The following is a 24,734-nucleotide window of genomic DNA, read 5'->3' as shown; positions in this document are numbered from 1 at the left end:
TGTGGTTACAGGTACTGCAGGAACGCGATATGGATGTTTGACTATGTTAGACTTAGTCAGACGTGCGAGTGAAGTCTCACTCGTACGACTGACAGGCTCATACGCACGGTTGATGCTGGGCTAAGTCACAATTATAACCTAAATGAGAAGACACAAGTGAGTGATCACCCGTACGGCTGATGAAGCCAACTCGTACGTGTGATGTATGACTTGTGCGGGTGAGTCAACAGTAGGGGTATATAAGTGTTATGTTCTTCATTTTAGGTTAAGCCTCACACACATACACCACTCAGATCTAGTAACCCTAATCCGTTTCTCTCTCAACCCAAATCACTCTAGTAGTGAATAATAGCTCTAGGCATTAATCTAATCACACAATCCTTGTTGTGGTTTGACTAATTTAATCCCAAAAAGCTCCTCATATTCATTTAGATTGGCTTGATTCACTGATTCTGCCTTTGTGTGAATTAAACCTGTTGTTTTCGAAGTTCCTAGTCATGTTTCATCATTGGTATCAGAGCGTTGGTTGTGATTTCAACATCATCTAGTGATTTTTGGTGATTAATGAGTTTATTATTTTGGGTTTTTGAGTTAAAAGTGATTTTGATAAAAAAGGAATCATTTTTACGTGTGTAATTGTCATTAGAGAGTGTGTTTATGTTAATTTAGTGCTAATCCAGCTTGTGGACGAAGAAATTGAGGTTTAGCATCAATTTCTAGGGTTTTTGGGTGATTTGAGCTGAACAGCAGCTCACACGAGTGGGTCAAAGATTTTGATCACACGTACGGTTGACCAGACGGTTGACTGCCACTCGTGAACTCAAACGCACGGGTGATCATAACCTATTGAGGTTAAGTGACTAGTCTGATCACACAGGTGATCAAGCGGTTGATTGTGAAACGTATGAGTAATCACACGCGTGATCATCACTCGCACGTTTGAGACTTAGTGATTGGTTCTTTTGATTGAGTAGTGACACGTACGCTTAAGTAGTGACACGTACGCTTGAGGTTGTGACACGTACGGTTGATACTATCATACGTACGGTTGATATCCTGAACCGCACGGTTTACCTTTGGTAAAAATTTTCAAAATGTTTAATTCAAACGATTACGCGTTGGCCGCACCGTTAGTTCAGAGCATTACAAATATGACTCAATGATTACTCCTTGCTGAGAGTGAATCCGGAAGTGGTACGAAATGTCTGAGGTTAATAAATATGGATAACTATTCTACTTGGAAGTCGAGATTTAAGATTTGGTCTGATGGTCAGGACACGAAGCTTTGGAAGTACATTGAAACCTAATTTCAATGGCCACGTTCACCAGTTACAAATGAGTTGTATACGTTGCATAACATGCCTTCGGAAGAACGTGAAGAGTATAACTTGGAAAAGAAGATGTACTGTAACTTGACAAGTGCTCTTGATGGTCCGATTTTCCATCAATTTCTGTGTCATGATAACTCATTCAAGATATGAGAAGCAGTTCGTACTTTTAACGAAGGAAATACATCTTACAGAACTAGAAAAGGTTTAGAATTAAAAGCTGAGATTGATCGTTTTCACTGGAAAGTTGGAGAGTCTATTACAGAATTGGTTGAAAGATATCGTCATTTGCTAGCTGAACTACACAAGCATGATGTGACCATTGCTGAGAAAGACAAAGTAACATGTCTAGCTGGAGCATTACCGTTGGAATGGAATGGTTTCGTATTAACTATGAAAACCAGTGGAGAAGTAGCTACTGCTACAGTGAACTCGTTTATTGAAAGACTTCAGGAAGAAGAACTAGAATTGTTAAACAAAGTCAAGAGGTCTAAACAAGTTCAAGACACGAAAATGTATTGTCCAAATGGTTACACACCGCCTAAGTCAGCTCATGCACCATTTCAAACTGCTTTTGTTACGAACAATCAGAATATGTATGGTTTGAATGTTAGCAGTGCACCTATTCAACAACCTTTGTATCCACCACAAGTTTCACCATGTTCACTCAACAATCAATCACAGCCTACTTCCAATACTACAGAGTCATCTACACCGACTGCATCGGATGTTCTGTCTGCACTTAAGATCGAGAACTTAAGGAAAGCTGGAAAAGAAAAGATTAGTGAACATATAGAATTGCTATCGAGTCTTGTTAATTCTTATGATAGTTATCTTGATGGTCGTGTGGGTAACATTCATCTAACAACAGAAGATTATCATCAACTTGATAAAGATGAAGCAGAAAAGATGGATATTATGTGGGGTATGACAAATCTTGTGAGATGAGCTAGAGATTACGAAGAGCGAACTGGAAAACCGATCAGTCTGACCAAAGATACCAAACTGGGTTTTGATATGAATACTATTACTTGTTACAACTGTGGAGAATTAGGTCATTTTTCAAGACAGTGCACAAAACAGAAGAAGCAGGGTAATCGTAATCCGTTCAAGAATCAGAACTACAGTTCTCAGAGTCAAACTACAAAGCGTGAGATTTACATTACTGATAAAGTAAATGAAGCCGAAACAGCTGAAAGTCTGAACAAAGGTTTAGTTGTTATTCATGGAGACGATGATGATTGGTCTATCAAATTGAATGTTGATGATCAACAACCTAAAGCTAACATGGCCAAGATTACTGAAGTAAAAGAAGACTGTGCCGTTGGTCAAAGCATAATTGAGAAGCTGACTGTTCATGCTAAAAGAGCTGAAGAGTTTTCACGAACCATTCGGAGAGAGAAGATTCAGAAGATGGTTAAAGATAAATTCAAGAAGGCACGTGATTCAGTTCCTCGTACACCTGAATCTGGAAGCATTTCTCCAACATCGTCAGAGGACTACTACTTCAACAGTTGGAAGGATAACTATGGTGATACCTCAGTGTTTAAAGAAAGTCTAGAGGCTAATCAGAGTGAAGAGACAGTGATTGATGCTGACAAGGAACTAGACAAATGGGGTAAAATGTTTGCTGCTGAATTAGAAATGTTAGTTCTTATGGGTGAAGGTTCAGATCTTGAAAGTGTAAGTTCAGATGTTGATGATTCAGACGAGAAGTCAGAATCAGAGGTTGAAGTTAAAGCTGATCATACTGGAGTAGATCAATATGATTTGAAGCATTGAACAAGCAAGCAGTAGATTTACTGAAGATGTGCTTATCAGAAAGTGATCTTGAAAAGGTTTCCGGTTTGATAAGAGCTAAGGATATTTGGGACAGACTTGAGTAGATTCATTTGGGTAAAGATGATGATACATCAGAGTTCCTTACAGACTCGTTAGAATCAGAAGATGAGCTCGATGATGGGAAGAAGATAGATTACTTTGCATTTATGGCTGAGACTTCCTCATCAAATAACGCTCAACATGTATCTTCTGATCCCTATACTGTTATTGAATGTGTTAAATGTGCTGAATCTAAGGTAACAATAGATAATTTAACAAAGGCATATGCGGAGATGAAAGAAAAATGGCAAGCTGACCATGTGACCACTAAGGTTGAAAATGAATTGAAAGAGCAGATCAAAGTTTATAAAAAACAACTTCACGATCTTAAATGTTATAACTTTGACATAAATCAAGCTTTAATTAAACGTGTTGACACGATTATTACTAAAGAAAGAAAATGAATGCGTTAAAGCTGATTTAGAGGCAATTTCAATCAAAATGAAATGTTTGACAAGTGCGTCAAGTGGAATACATTAATGGTGGAACTTAATGACACCAAGGGCAAGGGTATAGGATATAGTTCTGCATCTCCTCCTTTTCAGAACACATTTTTTAATGCAAACATAGTTGACGGTCGATCAGAAGATTGTATCCCTCCTAGTTATGAAGATTATGTTGAAAAGAATAAAAAATGTAGTTCAACTAAGAATACAACTTCTGATGATACTGCTGAAGGTGCTCTAGATCATGAGGAAGATAGAAAAACTGGGTTAGGAGATAACTCTAAGAGAAGTAGAGTTAGAACACCGAAAGGTCCTGTTAAAATTTTAAGAAATCCTAGATTTGCTAATAGACCGGTTCCTCCTGTTACACCTACACCTGTTCCAAGAAATAAAACAAATGATTCTCCTATGTTTGTAAGAACACAAGATCCGTCATCTTCAAATTCTAATAACTTGTATGAATTTAGAGGACATAGGGAGTTTCATCAATGTTTTAGTTGTGCTATTTTTGGGCACATTGCTGCTAATTGTCCTAGAAGATATAGATCACCAAGACAGAAGATTGACCTCACATATGATGATCGCAGATCATCTTATGCTCATAAAACAGGTTCACCTATTAATGATGAAGTTCGTGTTAAAAATCATACGACAAAGGTTGTCTATGGAGAGTATAAGAGAAAGAACTTCAATAGGTCAATTTCTCCTGTGACGATTAAGGTTCCTAAACAGGATACTGAGGCAAGAGTTTCCAAATCAAGTGATCATAGTAGAGATTTTGAACCAAAGGCACGATTACCTTCGCAAAAAACTAGTCGTCGAAAATACTTTTCTCGTACCAGACCACGAACGAATCGCTCTGAAAATGAGCAAAATGTTGCTACTTGTAAAATGTCTAAGTTTACGGTTTCTAATGATGAGATTCCACCGGACTCAAATGAGAAATGGATGGAAGTTCAAGCTATGGGTGTTAATGGACAACCTACTGCCGTCCGGGCATGGGTTCCCATTATCAATTAATTTTCTTAATGTGATATGCAGGGAACCAGGGTACCTGCAAACAACACCTGGATAGTGGATAGTGGCGTTTCGAGACATATGACTGGACAACTATCTCTTCTTTCGGATGTACACCCAATTAAGGGAGGTTATGTCGCATTTGCTGGAGATAAAGGAGGTCACATTTCAGCTCAGGGTTTATTGAAGAATGAAAATGTTAGTTTCGACAAAGTGAATTATTGTCAAGAGCTTGCAAATAATTTGTTGTCAGTTTCGCAAATCTGTGAAAAATCTTTCAAGGTAGCTTTTGATGACGAATTCAGCTACATTTTGAAGCCAGAATCTGTGATTCCTCCTGAAATGATTTTGATGAAGGCTCCTAGACAAGCTGATTTATATATGCTAGATATGAATGTTGCTACTTCAACTGCTGAACATCATCAAGCTTTTGTTTCTAAAGCGACTGAACAAGATTCTATTACGTGGCACAAACGCATGGGTCTTTTATGTTTTCGGAAGATGAACTATCTGGTTCACAACAATCTTGTAGAAGGTGTTGATCTTCGATCTTTTCAGATTCCAGGAACATGTGTTCCATGTAAAAAGGGTAAGCAGAGCAAGAAAGCTCATAAGTTGGTAAAGTATAATCCAATCTCTGCTCCACTTGAATTGTTACATATGGATCTCTTCGGTCTAATTCGTTTTGAAAGCATTGATGGAAGTAAGTATTGTCTGGTGATAACTGATGATTATTCAAGATTCTCTTGGGTAATGTTTTTGAAAGAGAAGTCCGATACGTTTGAAAACTTGAAAGTGCTAATCAATCGATTAGAGACAGGTTTCAATTTAAAGGTAAGAAATATTTGTTGCGACAACGGTACAGAATTCAAAAATCAGTATCTTGCAGGTTTCTGTAATGAAAAAGGTATCAACATGCAGTTCAGTTCTGCATACGCTCCTCAGATGAATGGTGTTGCTGAAAGAAAGAATAGGGTATTGATTGAGACCGCTAGAACAATGCTAGCAGATTCATCGTTACCTGTTCATTTTTGGAGTGAAGCTATTGCAAATGCGTGTTACACTATGAATCGAGTTCTGACTGTTTAACGACTAGGTAAAACTTGCTATGAGCTATTGCATGGGAGAAAACCATCTTTAAAGCATCTAGAACCATTTGGTGCACCGTGTACCATCTTGAAAAGAAAACCAGGAAGTAAGTTTGATTCAAAAGTGGTTACTGGAGTATTTCTTGGGTATAGTTCTCCTAACAAGCGAGTTTTCAACAATGAGATAAGATGTGTTTAAGAATGGTCTGAAGTTGAGGTCCAGAGGAATCATATGAAGAGTGCTTCTAAGAGTCATCCTTAGATTTATAACTATGATGAGCTAATTGATTCATTCAATCTTGTTCTAGATCAGACGGAGAATGAAGTTGAGTTACAAATGCTGTTCGATCTTCAGAATGAACCAGAAGTTTCTGCACCTACATCAACTCCAACTCCATTACTCACTGTCATTGAACCAGTTCACGATTCAGATCAAGACATTGATCCAGTGTACGATACCTGCGGATCTGATATTTCAAGTGAGAGTTCTGATAATCATGAAGATATTGGAGATACCACGAATTTGAACCATGAGATACCTGTTCCTGCATAACCAATTCCCAGAACTACAGCTGCTCATCCTAGAGAGAATATTATTGGAGATCCAAATGCATGTGTTAGAATAAGAAGGCAAGTTCAGTTTGATGGTCAAGTTGATACTCATATGACAGCTGCTGCTGCATACTTTGAGTACTCATGTCATATTTCTAGAATCGAACCAAAGATGACTAAAGAAGCCTTGAAGCATGTTGATTAGGTAATGGCTATGCAAGAAGAGATTCAACAATTTCATCGTTTAGATATTTGGAAGCTAGTTACCAAACCGCATGGAGCTAAGGTAATTGATCTCAAATGGGTTTGGAAGTGCAAGTTTGACGAAGATGGCAACGTTATCCGTAACAAAGCAAGATTAGTTGCTAAAGGTTATCAGCAAGATCCTGAATTCGATTATGATGAAGTTTTTGCTCCTGTTGCCAGATTGGAAGCAATTCACATTTTCCTGACTTTTGCTTCATTTATGAAGTTCAAAGTGTTTCAAATGGATGTTAAAAGTGCATTTCTTTATGGCAAGCTAAACGAACGAGTATATGTCAGTCAACCTCCGAGTTTTGAAGATCATCTTCATCCTGACAAAGTTTACCAGTTACGAAGAGCCCTATATGGTTTACATCAAGCCCCAAGAGCTTGGTATGGACATTTGTCAAGTTATCTGATTGAAAAAGGTTATCAAATGGGCACGGTAGATTGTACTCTGTTCACGAAGGTTAAAGATGATGATATTTTTTTGGTCCAGATCTATGTCGACGACATTATTTTCGGTGCTACTAAGCAGGAACTCGTCGATGAGTTTGAGCAGGTGATGAAGGACGAATTCGAAATGAGAAATTTGGGTCTCTTACATTACTTTCTTGGTTTACAAGTCGAACAGACTAGTAATGGTATTTTTCTTCATAAAGAAAAGTATGTAAATGATATACTCGAGCGTTTCGGTATGACTCAAGAGCGTCCTGTGTCGACCCCGCTAGCTGTGAATCATGGTATTTCGTTAGACTGTGAAGGGGAGCCTGTTGATCCTATATACTATCGAGCAATCATCGGATCGCTTATGTATCTTACTGCATCTAGGCCGGATATTATGTTCGCAACATGTCTGTGTGCTCGTTATTAAGTTAATCCAAATACAGTTCATCTTACAGCTGCCAAAAGAATTCTACGTTATCTGTTGCATTCTCCCAATCTCAGCATCTGGTATTCAAACGAAGACAAGTTTGATCTTGTAGCATATAGTGATTCAGACTATGCAGGTTGCAAAATCAACAACAAATCTACATCAGGAGGATGTCAATTTTTAGGTGAAAGGTTGGTGACCTGGCAATGCAAGAAACAGACTACAGTTGCACTTTCCACGTGTGAAGCAGAATATATCGCTGCTGCAAGTTGCTGCTCGCAAGTTGTTTGGATCCAACAACAACTTCGCGATTACGAACTAAGAATCTCTTTCTCTCCTCTTTATATTGATAATACTGCTGCTATTTCAATTACTAAGAATCCTGTGCAACACTCTAAGACTAAACACATAGGTGTTAAATATCATTTTCTTAGGGATTGCCATGAGAAAACGATTATTGAGGTTAAGAGAATAGGTACTAAGGACCAAAGGGTTGACTTATTCACTAAGGCTTTTGATAAACCTAGGTTCTTGCTACTGTTAGAGATGAATGGCATTGTTGATCGAAACACAGTGATTTCGGATGATGTGTTTGAGGGTTAATCAAACTTTTAGACTTTGCATGTAGGATGCATGACATATAGATTTTAGTTTCTTATTATCTGTACTACATATTTTTGCTTTCTGTCTGCATTCCTTTCATGATTTCTTTCATGTTTGCATGCTAGTCTGTAGTTATTTTCTGTTTCTTTTGTTAAAATGCTAAAAGAAAAAAATATTTTATGTTTTAGTATTTTAGGGGGAGTATATGTTTCAACAGAAAATACCTAAAAAGTGTAAAATGCCTCATCAAAAAACCCTAAAAAGGTGAAAAATCCGAAAATGAGCTTGTTTTGGTTAATCTGTTGGAGATGAAGAAATTACTGTACTGAGAATTGATATATTTGATTAGTAAGGACTGATTTGAACGTCTATGTTTATCTGTTGTGTGATGTACTGATAGATGTGACTTATGAATTCTTGGCATTAGACAATCATAATAAGAATAACGATCATCTAAGATTCAGAAGTCATGAACGATCTGTTGCATTTGAAGGTAGTCACCTAATTATCTCCGAAACTGTATCTAATGATAATTGTTGAGGAACTCAACAGTCGGTTGAGGGTATCCCCTATCATAATTGATAATCACTAGAAAAGGTTGGGGTGAATTTTAAGTTGAGGATTATCTGTTTGGCTGGTGCATACCACGTTGTCACGGGCCTAAGACTTTATAATCGAAACTAAACCCCGAAAATATCAGAGAAAATTAGTTTATGTCGAAAGTAAGTGTCCCTTCTCGCTTAAGGTTGAAAAGTATAATTCCTTATTGCGGACCGTTCAAGCATTTAAGGGAGAACACCTTTGAGTGATCTGAGCAAACAACAAAGAAACATGAGTTCATGCATAAAAATGAAAAATCCATTCATGATGACGTTCAAAATCAATATATCAAAAGACTGTGATATGTTGAAAAAGAAATATGAAAAGAAAATCAAAGTCAAAAATAGTTGGCATATCAAGATGGCAAAGTCCTGAAAGTATGAAGAATGCTGATTCATGATGTGCTCATAAAAAACTCAGATCATTCTTAGTTTGACACCTCCACGCAGCTTGAATTGTTTAATCACGACGTTCACACTGAACTATCAAGATTCTTGTCGTCGGAAATATAGAGTTATACCTATTAAGACTGTAAGTTGGAAATATACTTATCTAGATATACTCTAAATAAATATATATATGAAAGTTTAACTTTCGATTCCGTTTTCCATGTCAACTTGAAAATAAAGAAGTTAAGGGCCTTGAGATTTATTTCGTGTGACGACTGGTCATCAGGCAAGTCTGCTTTAACTGTAGACCAATCCCCGCGGTAAATAATGCACCTATTCGAATAATGCAATATACTCTAAAATCTACCGTTTCAACTAGATTGAAGATTATCAATACACTGATAGAAGCCAAAGGCTGACAGGGGTATTCAAAATGCCGTGAGAACCATCATGTTCAATTTGAATGAAGTACATGGAAAGAGATAACGGAAAGTTACGTGTAATGAATTGACAACCTAATAAAATGCACAATCATAAGTGATGAAAGAATCAAGGATTAATGAACTTAGCATGATCTCAAAATCATTGCTTTATAGTGTTCAAGTAATTAATGCCAACATGATTGTCGAAATGTCCGGAATGAATATGTTCATGTTTAATGAGGATTGATATCAGTAATTGTATGATAATAGACATAGACTGGATAATTAGAAATGGACAACAGAAGTTGATTCAATATGTCTGTTCTGATCCATTTTTAAATTGTTAATCATTTTTCTCAAAAAAAGAATGTTGATTTATATGTTTGCTTATCTGTTTATTAAATTGTTTGCATTGAAAACTGTAAAACAACAAAAAGATTTTGGTTTTGCATGTTATTACATTTCATGGTAGAATGTCTTTTATTTGCATATTTTTAGTTGCATGACATTATATTTCAGAAAAGCTATAAAGATTTTATCTTTTCCTTATTTTCTGATTAATCCTCTGAATATGCACTATAACATTGATAATGCTAAAAACGAACATATATTTCATAGCATTATTCCTCAAGAAAGACAAGCTTTTAGTTGCAATTGTTCTATTTACAAGTGATATTCGTTTAAATAATAAAAGGTGAAGACAAAAGACAGATTCGACGAATTGAAGACGCAAACGACCAAAAAGCTCAAAAGTACAAAAGACAATCGAAAAGGTTCCAATTATTGATAAGAAACGTCTCGAAATTACAAAAGTACAAGATTCAAAACGCAAAGTACAAGATATTAAATTGTACGCGAGGACGTTCGAAAATCCGGAACCGGGACTAGAGTCAACTCTTAACGCTCGATGCAACGGACTAAAAATTACAAGTTAACTATGTATATAAATATAATATAATATATAATTAATTATATTAATTATATATATATTATATATATATAATAAAAACCGTCGGCAGCAAGAAACTCCAAGGGTGTGAGCTGTAAATACCTCTCCGCGACTCGCGGAGTTTTAAGGGCATTTTGCCGCGAGTCGCGGAGCCCCAAAAATCAAGTCTGGCTATAAAGCCAACCGAATTCTGATCAAATTTAACACATCTTTTTTCTTCCTCTTCATACGTAAATATATTTATATTTATAATTTATATTTTAATTTTAATTATAATTCTAATAATAAGGGTATGTTAGCGAATGTTGTAAGGGTGTAAGTCGAAATTCTGTCCGTGTAACGCTACGCTATTTTTAATCATTGTAAGTTATGTTCAACCTTTTTACATTAATGTCTCGTAGCTAAGTTATTATTATGCTTATTTAAAACGAAGTAATCATGATGTTGGGCTAATTACTAAAATTGGGTAATTGGGCTTTGTACCATAATTGGGGTTTGGACAAAAGAACGACACTTGTGGAAACTAGACTATGGGCTATTAATGGGCTTTATATTTGTTTAACTAAATGAAAGTTTGTTAATGTTAATATAAAGATTTACAATTGGGCGTCCCTATAAATTACCATATACACTCGATCGGACACGATGGGCGGGGTATTTATATGTACGAATAATCGTTCATTTAACCGGACACGGGAATGGATTAATAGCCACTAGAATAATTAAAACAGGGGTGAAATTACATTCAAGGGTAATTGGTGTAATTGTTAACAAAGTAGTAAAACCTTGGTTTACACGCAGTCGATAACCTGGTGTATTCATTAAACAAAGTATTAAAACCTTGTTACAATTCGAATCCCCAATTAGTTGGAATATTTATCTTCGGGTATAATAATAATTTGACAAGGACACTTGCAATTTATATTTATGACTGATGGACTGTTATGGACAAAAACCAGACGGACATATTGAATAATCCAGGACAAAGGACAATTAACCCATGGGCATAAAACTAAAATCAACACGTCAAACATCATGATTACGGAAGTTTAAATAAGCATAATTCTTTTATTTCATATTTAATTTCCTTTATTTTATATTTAATTGCACTTCTAATTATCGCACTTTTATTTTATCGCATTTTTATTATTCGCAATTTCATTATCGTTATTTACTTTACGCTTTAATTTAAGTCTTGTATTTATTTTATATTTTACATTAGGTTTTAACTGCGACTAAAGTTTTAAAATCGACAAACCGGTCATTAAACGGTAAAAAAAACCCCCTTTATAATAATAATATTACTTATATATATATTTGTATTTTTATAAAAGTAAACTAATATAGCGTTGAGCTTTGTTTAAAGATTTCCCTGTGGAACGAACCGGACTTACTAAAAACTACACTACTGTACGATTAGGTACACTGCCTATAAGTGTTGTAGCAAGGTTTAGGTATATCCCATCCGTAAATTAATAAAACTTGTGTCATATTTTGTAGTATTTTGTATTAAAAATAATACTATTTCGTACCCTCACGCTACAACATCAAGTTTTTGGCGCCGCTGCCGGGGAAAAACTCTTAAAAGCCGGAAGCGCAACGCTAATATAAAAAAAAAAGATTTTTAGTTACTTTTATTAAAAATTCGCTTTTGTAGAAATACGTTTTAATTATTCAAAAATATAAAAAGAAAAACAAAAATATATGTATTTTTAAGATTTTGTAAATATTTAAGTTTTATAAGTTTCTTTATTTCTATTTTAGTTTATAAAAATATAAGTTTTATTTTAAAATCGTTTATTTAAATTAAAAACAGAAAACATAAAAAAAAAAAAAATAAAAAAAAAAAATAAAGAAAAACGCGTAAAAAGTAAAACCTGTCAACTGAATTCTGGATCCCCGCGACTCGCGGGGTTTTCTTCTCTCTTCACCGCAACTCGCGGAGGGCTTCTGACACACGGACAAAAACCCTAATCAAGCATTGATTACGGGTTATTTTTAATTATTATTATTATTAAAACCTAATTACTATTATTATTATTATTAGTTTTAATTTTACTTTTACTTTTTATTTATATATTTTAGTTAAATTAGTTTTATTAAAATTGTAAAATTAATAGTTTTATTAAATAAATAATATAAAAATAATATTTTTATAAAAAAATTGTACTTTTTACAACTTTTTATATATTTTGTTATTTTGTACCTTTTTAATCGTTGTAGCGTAATATTTGTATTTTTAGCTCATATTTAATTTTAAACTTAGTTTTTGCTATAGTTATTTTTACTCGTAGATTTTTAGGCTTTGCCGTAGAATTCCTTAAGTGCTTTTTCTTTAGACTAAGATTTAGGTGTTTTAGAATTTTGCGACGCCTTTTTAAATTTTAGTTTCTTTTTTAAGTTATTTCCATTTGGGATTTAGTTTTTTTTTTCTTGTAAGCTTTAATATTTTTAGACCTTTTACTATGTATCAATTATCATTTCAATTAGTAATTTCAATTTGCGATTATAATTTTAAGTTAGTTGTAGTAATAAGGTTAAATTAGTTAAGTATTTTTAAGTTTTTATAAGTTTCTTTTATTTTTCCGTCACCTTTTATTTTTCAACCATTTTTCTTTTTCGACCTTTTTCGACGAACTCTTTTTCTCTCTTATTTCTCGCTATTCTAGTTTTAGGACTTAGAATTTTTTTCTACTTCTTATCTAAATTTCTTAAAATTACGAAAATTTATTTTGAGTAGTTAAATTGATAGACATCAAAATTTTCTGGTTCGTAGTAATAGTTGGATTTGTACGTGGACCGGGTTATTGGAGCCAAACAGTCCTCAATTATATTGAGACCAAACGAATCCTGCCCCTCTGCTGCATCTTTTGGCTATTCGAAACGTGGGCAAAATCAGAAAAGTCTATTGATTGGATAACTTATTATAATTTTTCTTTCCTTTTTAAAACTAATAGGATATTCAGTGAATGCACCGAGCAAGACGTTCATCACCTTTTGTACGTTCACCACCTGTAACTCGATCAAGACATCGTTTAACAAATATAACCGCCGTTGATTTTTCTTTAGAATCGTCATCCAGTCGACCAAGTACTTCAGTTCAAATTACCGATAATCCATTTTTTGAACCCAACCTCACAATTGAGAATCCAGAAAATATTCAGGAACGGTTCATAGATCCTGAACCATTAAACTTTCCTCCGGAACCACCAATCATTCAAACAGAGATTGTTGAGGAACGAACTATTAAATCAGAATCATCTATTGATACCGATTCAACAAATTCAATTATGGAGAATCTGGAACCTTTAAGTATGGAAGACCGAATGAGAGCTAAACGCACTGGCCAAGGTCACGCAATTACTCATCCAGACATTAATGCGCCAGATTATGAAATCAAAGGACAAATTTTACACATGGTGACTAATCAATGCCAATTTAGTGGTGCGCCGAAGGAAGATCCAAATGAACATCTACGTACCTTTAATAGGATCTGCACACTATTTAAAATACGAGAAGTGGAGGATGAACAGATATATCTCATGTTATTTCCCTGGACTTTAAAGGGAGAAGCCAAAGATTGGTTGGAATCGTTACCTGAAGGGGCGATCGATACATGGGACGTTTTAATTGATAAATTTCTTAAACAATTCTTTCCTGCATCTAAAGCCGTAAGACTTCAAGCAGAAATTGTTACGTTCACACAGAAACCAAATGAAACTCTATATGAGGCGTGGACAAGATATGGAAAGTTGTTAAGAGGATGTCCGCAACATGGTTTAGACACCTGTCAAATAGTACAAATATTCTACCAAGGATGCGACATCACTACAAGGAAAGACATAGATATAGCAGCTGGTGGTTCTATTATGAAGAAAACCGAAAATGATGCTTACAAAATTATTGATAACACTGCTTCCCACTCACATGAGTGGCACCAAGAAAAAGATATCATTAGATCATCTAAAGCAGCTAGAGCCGATTCTAGCCATGACTTAGATTCCATTTCAGCAAAGATAGATGCTTTCGAGAGACGAATGGAAAAGATGACTAAGGATATTCACTCAATACGAATTAGTTGTGAGCAGTGTGGAGGACCACATTTGACAAAAGATTGTCTCAGTATTGAATTAACAATGGAACAAAGAGAGAATATTTCATACATAAACCAAAGGCCTGGAAATAATTATCAGAATAATTATCAACCGCCAAGACCGATTTACAATCAAAACCAGAATTATAACCGAAATATTCCATACAACAACCAACAAGGTCCTAGCAATCAACAAGTATCCAATAATACTTACAATCAGCAAAGACCTAATTTTCAAAACAAACCACCACAACAAACCGATGATAAAAAGCCGAATTTAGAAGATATGATGACGAAGCTAGTTGAAACTCAAACGCAGTTTTTCACATCTCAAAAACAAACCAATGAACAAAATGCTCAAGCATTTAGAAATCAACAAGCTTCTATTCAAAATCTGGAACAAGAAGTAAGTAACCTAGCAAGGTTAATAGGTGAAAGAAAACCGGGAAGTTTACCTAGTGATACAAATGCTAACCCCCGGAATGAAACAGCTAAAGCTATTACCACAAGAAGTGGTACAACACTTAAACCACCTGAAATACCTGTAACTTCTGATGAAACTATTCCTACTCCACAAGAACCACAACCTGATCAAGATAAGGAAAAAGAACCGGTAGTTGAAAAGGTTAATGAAGATAACACAGTTAAGGATAAACCTTATGTTAAACCATACCAACCACCACTTCCTTATCCGAGTAAAATGAAGAAAGAAAAACTTGAAGCCGAGCAATCCAAATTCTTGGATATGTTTAAACAAATAAATGTAAATCTTCCTTTCATTGATGTAATTTCAGGAATGCCTAGATATGCTAAATTCTTGAAAGATCTAATCACGAATAGAAAGAAAATGGAAGAACTTTCGGCTGTTACTATGAATGCTAATTGTTCAGCAGTGCTGTTGAATAAGATACCAGAAAAACTATCTGATCCAGGAAGTTTCACAATTCCATGTTTTCTGGGTAGTCTTAGTTCAATAGAAGCATTGGCAGACTTAGGTGCTAGTATAAATCTAATGCCGTATTCACTATACGCTAAACTAGACCTTGGAGAATTGAAACCAACAAGAATAAGCATACAACTAGCCGATCGATCAATAAAATATCCTAGAGGGATAATGGAGAACATGCTAGTTAAAGTTGGTACTTTAGTATTTCCAGTAGATTTTGTTGTTTTGGACATGGAAGAAGATTCTCAAGTTCCTCTAATATTAGGAAGACCATTCTTAAACACGGCTAAAGCAATGATAGACGTGTTCGGTAAGAAACTGACCCTAAGTATAGAGGATGAGAGTGTTACCTTTTCAGTTGATAGAGCAATGCAACAACCACAATCTGCAGATGATACATGTTATTATATTAAAACTATAGATGCACATGCAGAATTATTAGAAGAATTTCCAGAATTACAAGGAACAGGAGAATGTTCTTTAGGAGAAGGTAATGAACCAATTGATGAAGCTGAAATGTTAGCTACACTTATAGCTAATGGATATGAACCAACAACAGAAGAAATTCAAATGCTAAAAGAAGAAGACAGATATCGATATAAATCATCGATAGAAGAACCTCCGAAATTAGAGTTAAAGCCACTTCCAAACCATTTGGAATACGCTTATTTACATGGTGAATCTGAATTACCTGTAATAATATCGTCTTCTCTTACTGAAAATGAGAAATCACAACTCATTTCTGTGTTGAAAGCTCATAAACCAGCCATTGCATGGAAGATTCATGATATTAAAGGAATAAGTCCTTCGTATTGCACACATAAAATCCTTATGGAAGAAGGTCATAAAACGTATGTGCAACGCCAACGAAGACTAAATCCTAATATGCAAGATGTAGTTAAGAAAGAGATTATTAAACTGCTAGATGCAGGTTTGATATATCCAATTTCTGATAGTCCATGGGTAAGCCCAGTTCAATGCGTGCCTAAGAAGGGTGGCATGACTGTCATCACAAATGAGAAAAATGAGCTTATTCCTACTAGGACTGTAACAGGATGGCGTGTATGTATTGATTATAGAAAATTAAATGACGCCACCAGAAAAGATCACTTTCCCTTACCTTTCATAGATCAAATGTTGGAAAGATTAGCCGGAAATAGTTACTATTGTTTTCTAGATGGATTTTCCGGATATTTTCAAATTCCAATAGCACCCGAAGATCAAGAGAAAACCACATTCACGTGCCCTTATGGTACTTTTGCTTACAAACGCATGCCATTTGGACTTTGTAACGCCCCTGCAACCTTTCAAAGGTGTATGATGGCGATTTTTCATGACATGATAGAAGAATGCATGGAAGTATTCATGGATGACTTTTCAGTCTTCGGTGATACATTTAAATCATGTCTAGTTAATCTGGAACGAATGCTAATTAGATGCGAAAAATCAAATCTAGTACTTAATTGGGAGAAATGCCATTTCATGGTTAAAGAAGGCATCGTTCTTGGACATAAAATTTCAAAAGAAGGAATTGAAGTGGATAGAGCTAAAGTAGATGTAATTGCTAAACTTCCACATCCCACCAATGTTAGAGGAGTTAGGAGTTTTCTAGGGCATGCCGGTTTTTACCGACGTTTCATAAAAGATTTTTCTAAAATTGCCACTCCTATGAATAAACTCCTAGAAAAGGATGCGCCATTCATCTTTTCAGATGAATGTATCAAATCTTTTAATATTCTTAAAGAAAAACTCACTAATGCGCCGATCATGATAACACCAAATTGGAATCTACCATTTGAACTAATGTGCGATGCAAGTGATTTTGCAATGGGAGCCGTTTTAGGACAAAGGATTGAAAAACGATTTCAACCTATATATTATGCTAGTAAGACATTACAAGGAGCACAAACGAACTATACAACTACTGAAAAAGAACTCCTTGCTATTGTCTTTGCTTTTGACAAATTTCGATCATATCTCGTTCTAGCAAAAACGGTGGTCTATACCGACCATTCTGCTCTTAGATACCTATTTTCAAAACAAGATGCTAAACCAAGATTAATCCGTTGGATCTTACTCTTACAAGAGTTTGATATTGAAATCCGAGATAAAAAAGGAGCAGAAAATCTCGCCGCTGATCATCTTTCTCGTCTTGAAAATCCCGAATTAGAAGTTCTGAATGAATCGGCCATACAAGACAACTTTCCTGATGAATATCTATTGAAGATAGATTATAAAGAAATCCCATGGTTTGCAGACTATGCAAACTACTTAGTTTGTGGATTCCTTGAAAAAGGATTATCGTACCAAAGACGAAAGAAATTCTTCAGTGATATAAAACACTATTTCTGGGAAGATCCACATCTGTTTAAAAGTTGTCCCGATGGAATAATACGCCGATGTGTATTTGGAGATGAAGCTAGTAAAATTTTAAACCATTGTCACACAGGACCAACAGGAGGGCATTATGGGCCTCAACTAACAGCAAGAAAAGTTTATGAAGCTGGATTCTATTGGCCTACAATTTACAAAGACGCACACCTTCTTTGCAAATCCTGTGATGCATGTCAAAGGGCCGGAAAAATAAGTCAACGTGATGAAATGCCACAAAATGTCATCCAAGTATGTGAAGTATTTGACATTTGAGGTATTGACTTTATGGGTCCATTTCCAAAATCTCATAATAATCTATATATACTCGTAGCCATTGATTATGTATCTAAATGGGCGGAAGCACAAGCTCTCCCAACTAACGATGCACGAGTTGTAGTCAACTTTTTAAAACGTCTTTTTGCAAGGTTTGGAACACCGAAAGCTTTAATAAGTGATCGGGGTACTCATTTCTGTAATAATCAACTTGAGAAAGTTCTTAAAAGATATGGAGTAACTCATAAAATCTCCACCGCATATCACCCACAAACAAGTGGACAAGTTGAAAATACAAACCGAGCTTTAAAACGTATTCTAGAGAAAACCGTAGGATCAAATCCGAAGGAATGGTCCATTAAATTGGAGGATGCACTCTGGGCTTTTAGAACAGCCTACAAAACTCCAATTGGAACCACACCTTTTAGACTTGTGTATGGAAAAGCATGTCATCTTCCAGTAGAAATTGAACACAAAGCATTTTGGGCTTTGAAGACATGTAATCTTGATTTACATGAAGCCGGACGTCTACGATTAAGTCAACTAAACGAATTAGAAGAATTAAGACATGAAGCATACGAAAATTCGTTAATCTATAAAGAAAGAACGAAGAAATGGCATGATAAAAGAATCAGAAGTTCAAAAGAATTCAAAGAAGGAGACAGAGTTCTTCTTTTCAATTCACGATTCAAGCTATTTCCTGGAAAATTGAAATCAAGATGGTCTGGACCATTCATAGTCAAAAGAGTTTTCCCATACGGAACGATAGAATTAATAAATTCAAATGGGATTGAATTTAAAGTTAATGGTCACAGAGTTAAACATTACATACATGGTCCGATGGAAGTCGACAACGAAGTTAATCACAATTTCGACACCACAGCTAACTAAGTGTGGGGAGAATCAAGTCTTTAAAGGATAATATGTATTTCTGTTAGAGTTAGATTGTCTGTTTTCGTGTAGTTCTCGAAAATGGAACACGTATGGTCTTTCCCTAGCAGACCCTAAAGAACTAGTCTTCTCCCCCCATTCTGAATTTTTATTTTTTTTTAGGTTTTTACGAAATGAAGACTGCCTGTGAACTAAACCATGGTCTAATGCTACACGCTTTGATCACTAAAAGAAATAATGATATACTACCGAGTGAATTAGTATCAGTAATCAGAGAAAGAATGGACGGAGTTAGAAAAGGATCCAGATGCGAAGATAATAAGTTACAATTTGGTAAAGGAAAATCAAAATCCGCAGCGAAAAGAAGAGCACGACACCTAGAACGATGTCACAAATGCGGAAAATGGTCACATGGAGGTAAATGTTCAAATAATCAAACCTATTCAAATACCGAATTTGTTACTTTATGCAGAGACGGACCGTTCATATGTTTAGAAGAAAAGACAATGAATGCTCGAGGTTACGCCTATGCAGCCATGGAAAACCAATTAAACCGACTATCTTATGAATATAATAGATCATATAACTAAGAAATCTATTCCACAGGTATGTCTGTATAGTTTTTATTTTTATTTTTATTTTTAACCTTTTGATAATAAACGCTAATTTGTTCGCTAAAAAGTATTAAATTGGTATTGAATAAAATTAGGTTTGGCGACCGAAATTATTGATATCGTTCAAAAATTTATTACATCACTGCGAAATTTAACGTTTATTTTTAAGGTATAAATATCTTTAATCAATCAACCCAAAATATTTCAAAAATTCGTCATGAGTTAAATTAGGTCTTGGAACCGAAATTACTTTACCGAAAAGAGGGGCGCATATTTTTGATAATATTTGATTGATTAAAGTGGGATAAAAAGACAAAAAGATTTTTACCATGTTTTTTTTTTAAAATTAATATTTAAATCTTAAATTAATATTGTAAACTTTGTAAAAACAATATATTTAAAATTGTAAATATTTGAAAAATTAATATAAGTGTGGTATGAATTTATGAATTTTTAAATTAAGTTTGGTGTGAATTTTTAATTTTTAAAATATGAAATTTAAATTTTATGCATTTCAAATTTTAAGTTTGGTGTGAATTTTTAATTTTTAATTTTTAATTTTGAATTTTATATTTATGTTGTGTGAATTTAAAAACAAAAATTTACTTTATCTCATTAAGTTAAGAATATGATTTTTAAAATTCGTCGTAAGTTGAAGACTAGGTCTTTGAACCGAAATTGCTTTACCCGAGGAAGGGACGAGAACTTTTATTATCATTATTTTTAATCTTATTGATTTAAAGTATGCCAAAAACATTAAAAAACCCAAAAATCTTAGCTTTTAAAACAATCGCTACAAAAAGACAAATTTTAAAATTTTGTCGAGGGACGGACTAGGACATCGATCCGAAACGACCTCGTCCTAAATAACAAGGGAAACAAAATTTTAAAATTAATTTCTTAATTGTTTTATAAGTTAAAGATTATAAAAAAAAAAAAAAAAAAAAAAAAAAGGGTAAACTCCGCGACTCGCGGAGTTTGCAGTGCAAACCTCCGCGACTCGCGGAGGGACCAAAACCCAGAAAAAAAATAAAAACAGCTGAAACGATCAGTACACTCAACAACACAAAAACAACCCGAAAAATACTGCGAAAAACCCACGAAAACCACCGAAAATCACCCCCAAAAATCTCAATTTTTAACCGTTAATCACCAAATTTTTTGCTAAAATCATGTTGAGAAGGATGATATCTAAGAACTACTCAAGAAAAACGGTAAATTTCTACACCTAAACACCATTTAATTCGAATTTTAGTGTTCTTGAGCTATTTTTCCCCAATTTGATTTTGATGCTTTTTAGTGTAATTAGACTTAAATTGTTTATGTATTATGCTTGTATAACCTAGATTGATGCTGTTTAACATGATTAGAAGCCTTAAACTTCAAATTTTGAATAATCTAGGGTTTGTGTTCTTGAGCAATTTGGGGCTTTTTGATATAAACAGGTTATGGCCGATTTTTGTCATGAATTGTTGCTAAATTGAGTAGTGTAACATGTCTAGGTAGTTAAATGATCCAAACTTTGAGCCTAAACATGATTTTGAGAATTAAAGTGGACTTTTTCAAGTCCAAAATTCATGAACTTGATTTTTGAAAGATAATGCCATTTGAGACTTGTTTATTTGCTAGTAATGATTATTTTGACATGTTATTTGAGTTGAATGCTTATGAACTTGGCGAAAATTTTCGTATATGCTTATTTGAAAAAGTGTAGATTTGATAAAAATGTGAAAATAAGCTTAAGTTTGATATAAATTAATAATGTCATTGTAATTATTTTGATTGATGATTTTGCTGACACTAATGCATATTTGGATGCACAAAATTTGTGTTTGATGTGTTTTGCAGAATGAAAGGGGTGAATCTTCATCCCAAGCCCGCCATGCTCCTGCTGAGAACTTGGAACAACAGGAGGTAGATAACTACTACAAGCAGGATGTACCTCATCCAGTCATGACCTTTTCAGATATGCACTTGGAACAGTTGCACCCGAACCTGCGATTTGACAGACTTTGGATAGATTATCCAAAATATCAACGGGGTTTGCATACTCTTCATTCCAAGGTTGTTGAGGTACCGAGGGTCATAGAATGGGGACCCTTAGAAGCTGTAGAATTGGCTGGGCCAATTAGGGAATTACTGGTACAGAGGTATGGTAATTCTTCTTTTAATGACTGGATATGTTTATTCACCATACGCAGACCTGTATATAAAGTATGGTGTGAAGAGTTGTTATGTAGTATAGAGTTGAATGATCGGGTAGCTAGTTTAACCGATCGTTCTTTTATTAGATTTTTGTTAGGCGGTTCGATGCGCCACATGTCTTTACTGGACATGGCTCAGGCTTTACGTATATATACGCCTGAGGAGTTAGCGTCTGCCGATTGTAGAGGATTGATACTAAACGGTAGAAAGATAGATGAGAATTTTGATACACACGGTGTGTGGAGTCAAATGACAAGCCATCACCGTTTCAAAGGGGGAAACTACTCTTATTTGGATATAGATAGAGCCGAATTAAGAGTAATACATAGGTTTTTAGCTAATTCGATTACACAAAGGGGTAAAAACAAAGAAAATGAACAAGATTTGTTTTACCATATGTGTATTCGAGACCCACACAGCGCTGTAAGTATACCATATTGTGTGGGTTATTATTTATCAGCTATGGTTCGGGGGATGCGTCCACATAGCATAATAGGAGGTGGTATTTTTATTACTTTGATTGGTGAATATCTCGGTGTGGATATAAGTCGGGGGGGATTATTAGTAGAAGAGCCGGAACCCCGCGACACTATAGGTTTAAATGTATACCATGGTGCGAAAGTTTTGAAGCGGCGAAATAACGCCGCAGTACGATACAATGGTAGACATCCACAGGTAGAGAGAAACCAGGAACAAGGTAATGTAGGAGGGGGGAATGAGATGCAAGAAATGCATAGGTTTATAGCTTCTCAGGAATACGAAAATGCTAGACAGAGAGCATTTGAAGATTGGCAAGTTCATCAGAACCAGATCATAGCGCATTGCCAACATATAGGTAGAAACTATATTCCTACACCGAAACCCGTCTTCCCTCCTTGGTCGATAGAGATGCAGCCACCATATCCTACGTATGACCCTGCCGAAGCATTCTATAGCACTTATGGTTATGCGTGGAACCCCTATTGGTACCAATATCATCCTTAGTTTACTTATTTTTTATTTTATTTTGTAATTTGTAATTATTGATATGTTTAATACTTTTGTTAATATTGTAATCATTTTTATAATTATCTAACTTTTATTCTTAGATTTTAATAATTTTTGAATGTGGGGTAATAAACCAAACTTCAAAAATATGTATATATGTTTGCAGTTTATCTTATGTACACAACAGGGTAAAACAACGCATTTTCAAAGACTGGCATTAAGTTCAGCAAAAGCAACTAATTTTGAAGACAAGATGCAAAATATATGTGAAATAACAACAAGACGGAATGAACAAATGATGTGCACCATTTATCATTCAGCAAACAAACGCCAATATATTTGGAAACTTTGGTAAAAATTTAATCATTTTCACACAAATCACCCTCAATAATTTAAATTGTTACTGATTTCTTGCAAATGAGGGCATTGCAAGATCTTAAGTGTGGGAAGGGGTTAAATTCTTTCGGATTTTAAAATTTTTTACTTTATACACTTGGTTACCATTAAAAATACTAGTAAAGCAGTAGTTGTATTAGAATCTAGTGCTCTCTGATAAAAAAGAACAGCCCTAGTCTTATATACTGACTACCCAATTCTAGTAAAATTTTTCAAAATTTTCAATTAAATGAATTAAAATCATGTTTATACATATTTATGAACGATAAAACTAGGTTTTAACACCGAAATTATTGTTACCTCGGAAAGGACATAAATTGAGAAACAAACTAAAATGTTAAAATTCATTTAAAATGGAATAGAGGACGATAAAAAGGAAAATAAAAGCCAAGTGTGGGAAAATTTACCAAATTATTTTAAACATATGTCACATATATCTGTAACAAATAACTGAAAATACTTTTGCTTTGGACTAAACTAAACTGTTTTACCCAATGAAAGAAAAGAAGAGATGGATCTACACGATGAATCAATTCCATCATTAAAAGGAAGTAAAGTCTTCCGAAAAAGACACGCGCTTCTTGATTTAGGTCATGAAGTTGTCGTCCAGACCAGCTGTAGGTTGACGAAAAATCTAGAAAAGTCATCACTAAAATCAGCAGGAAATCCACGGACCTCAGCATCAAACAGGGTCGCCAAGTGGTCAGATTTATCCTAACCATGAGAAGGATTTATCTCGTACAATGGGGGGGCACCATGAAAATTAGCTGGATAAGACTAATGAATCAGATCCCCAGAAAGGATAATCTCCTTAAAGATTAAAAATCAGCTTTTAAGACTGATATTACTCAATCCTAGAGATTGACCTTAAAGATTGAGAATTACAAACTCATGGAATTCAATGATATCTAAACTAGAGCTTAAACGAGAAAATATTTTGATCAAAATTACAAACCGATTTGTTTTCTGAAAACCCTATTTTCAATGCGTTCATTACCATTGAACGTAAAATCCTAGGAATTCACCTGGAATTCATTAGGTCACCTGAACTAAATCGGGTGTCAACCGTAAGAACGGTGGTTGCATAGCATGGTCAAAGACAGGACCTTGTGCCAGACCGAAAAATTATAAGGGTGAGCTTTACTATTGCTCCTACCAAGGATAGTAATTGCGTCCGACACGTTATAGACCATAATCAAAAGCATGTCACGGGACATTGCCTTAACAGTTGCTTGTTCAACGCTTTCCTTTACAACCGGACGGTAGTTTACCGAAAGGTAATATACGGAACAAGTAAACTGGACGTGTTGCTTTCCAAATACAAGGTTAGCAAGTGGGTGACACAAAACCGCAAGTTTTGAGCTAAAATTTTCAAATCTGAAACCCACCAAACCCACAAATATTTTGCAAACACCGGTAAAGGGTTATTCCGGAAAACTTATCTAAGGTAAAAACTAGATTTAATTTTCAAAAGATCAAATGTTTTCATAAAGATCCAATTTCCTTAATGGATCTAAATTTTTATAGTCATGTGGGACTGTAAACCATATCGTTACTACCATTG

Source organism: Rutidosis leptorrhynchoides, chromosome 1 (assembly GCF_046630445.1).
Source record: "Rutidosis leptorrhynchoides isolate AG116_Rl617_1_P2 chromosome 1, CSIRO_AGI_Rlap_v1, whole genome shotgun sequence".
Taxonomy (NCBI): Eukaryota; Viridiplantae; Streptophyta; class Magnoliopsida; order Asterales; family Asteraceae; genus Rutidosis; species Rutidosis leptorrhynchoides.
This window is presented reverse-complemented; position numbering follows the sequence as displayed.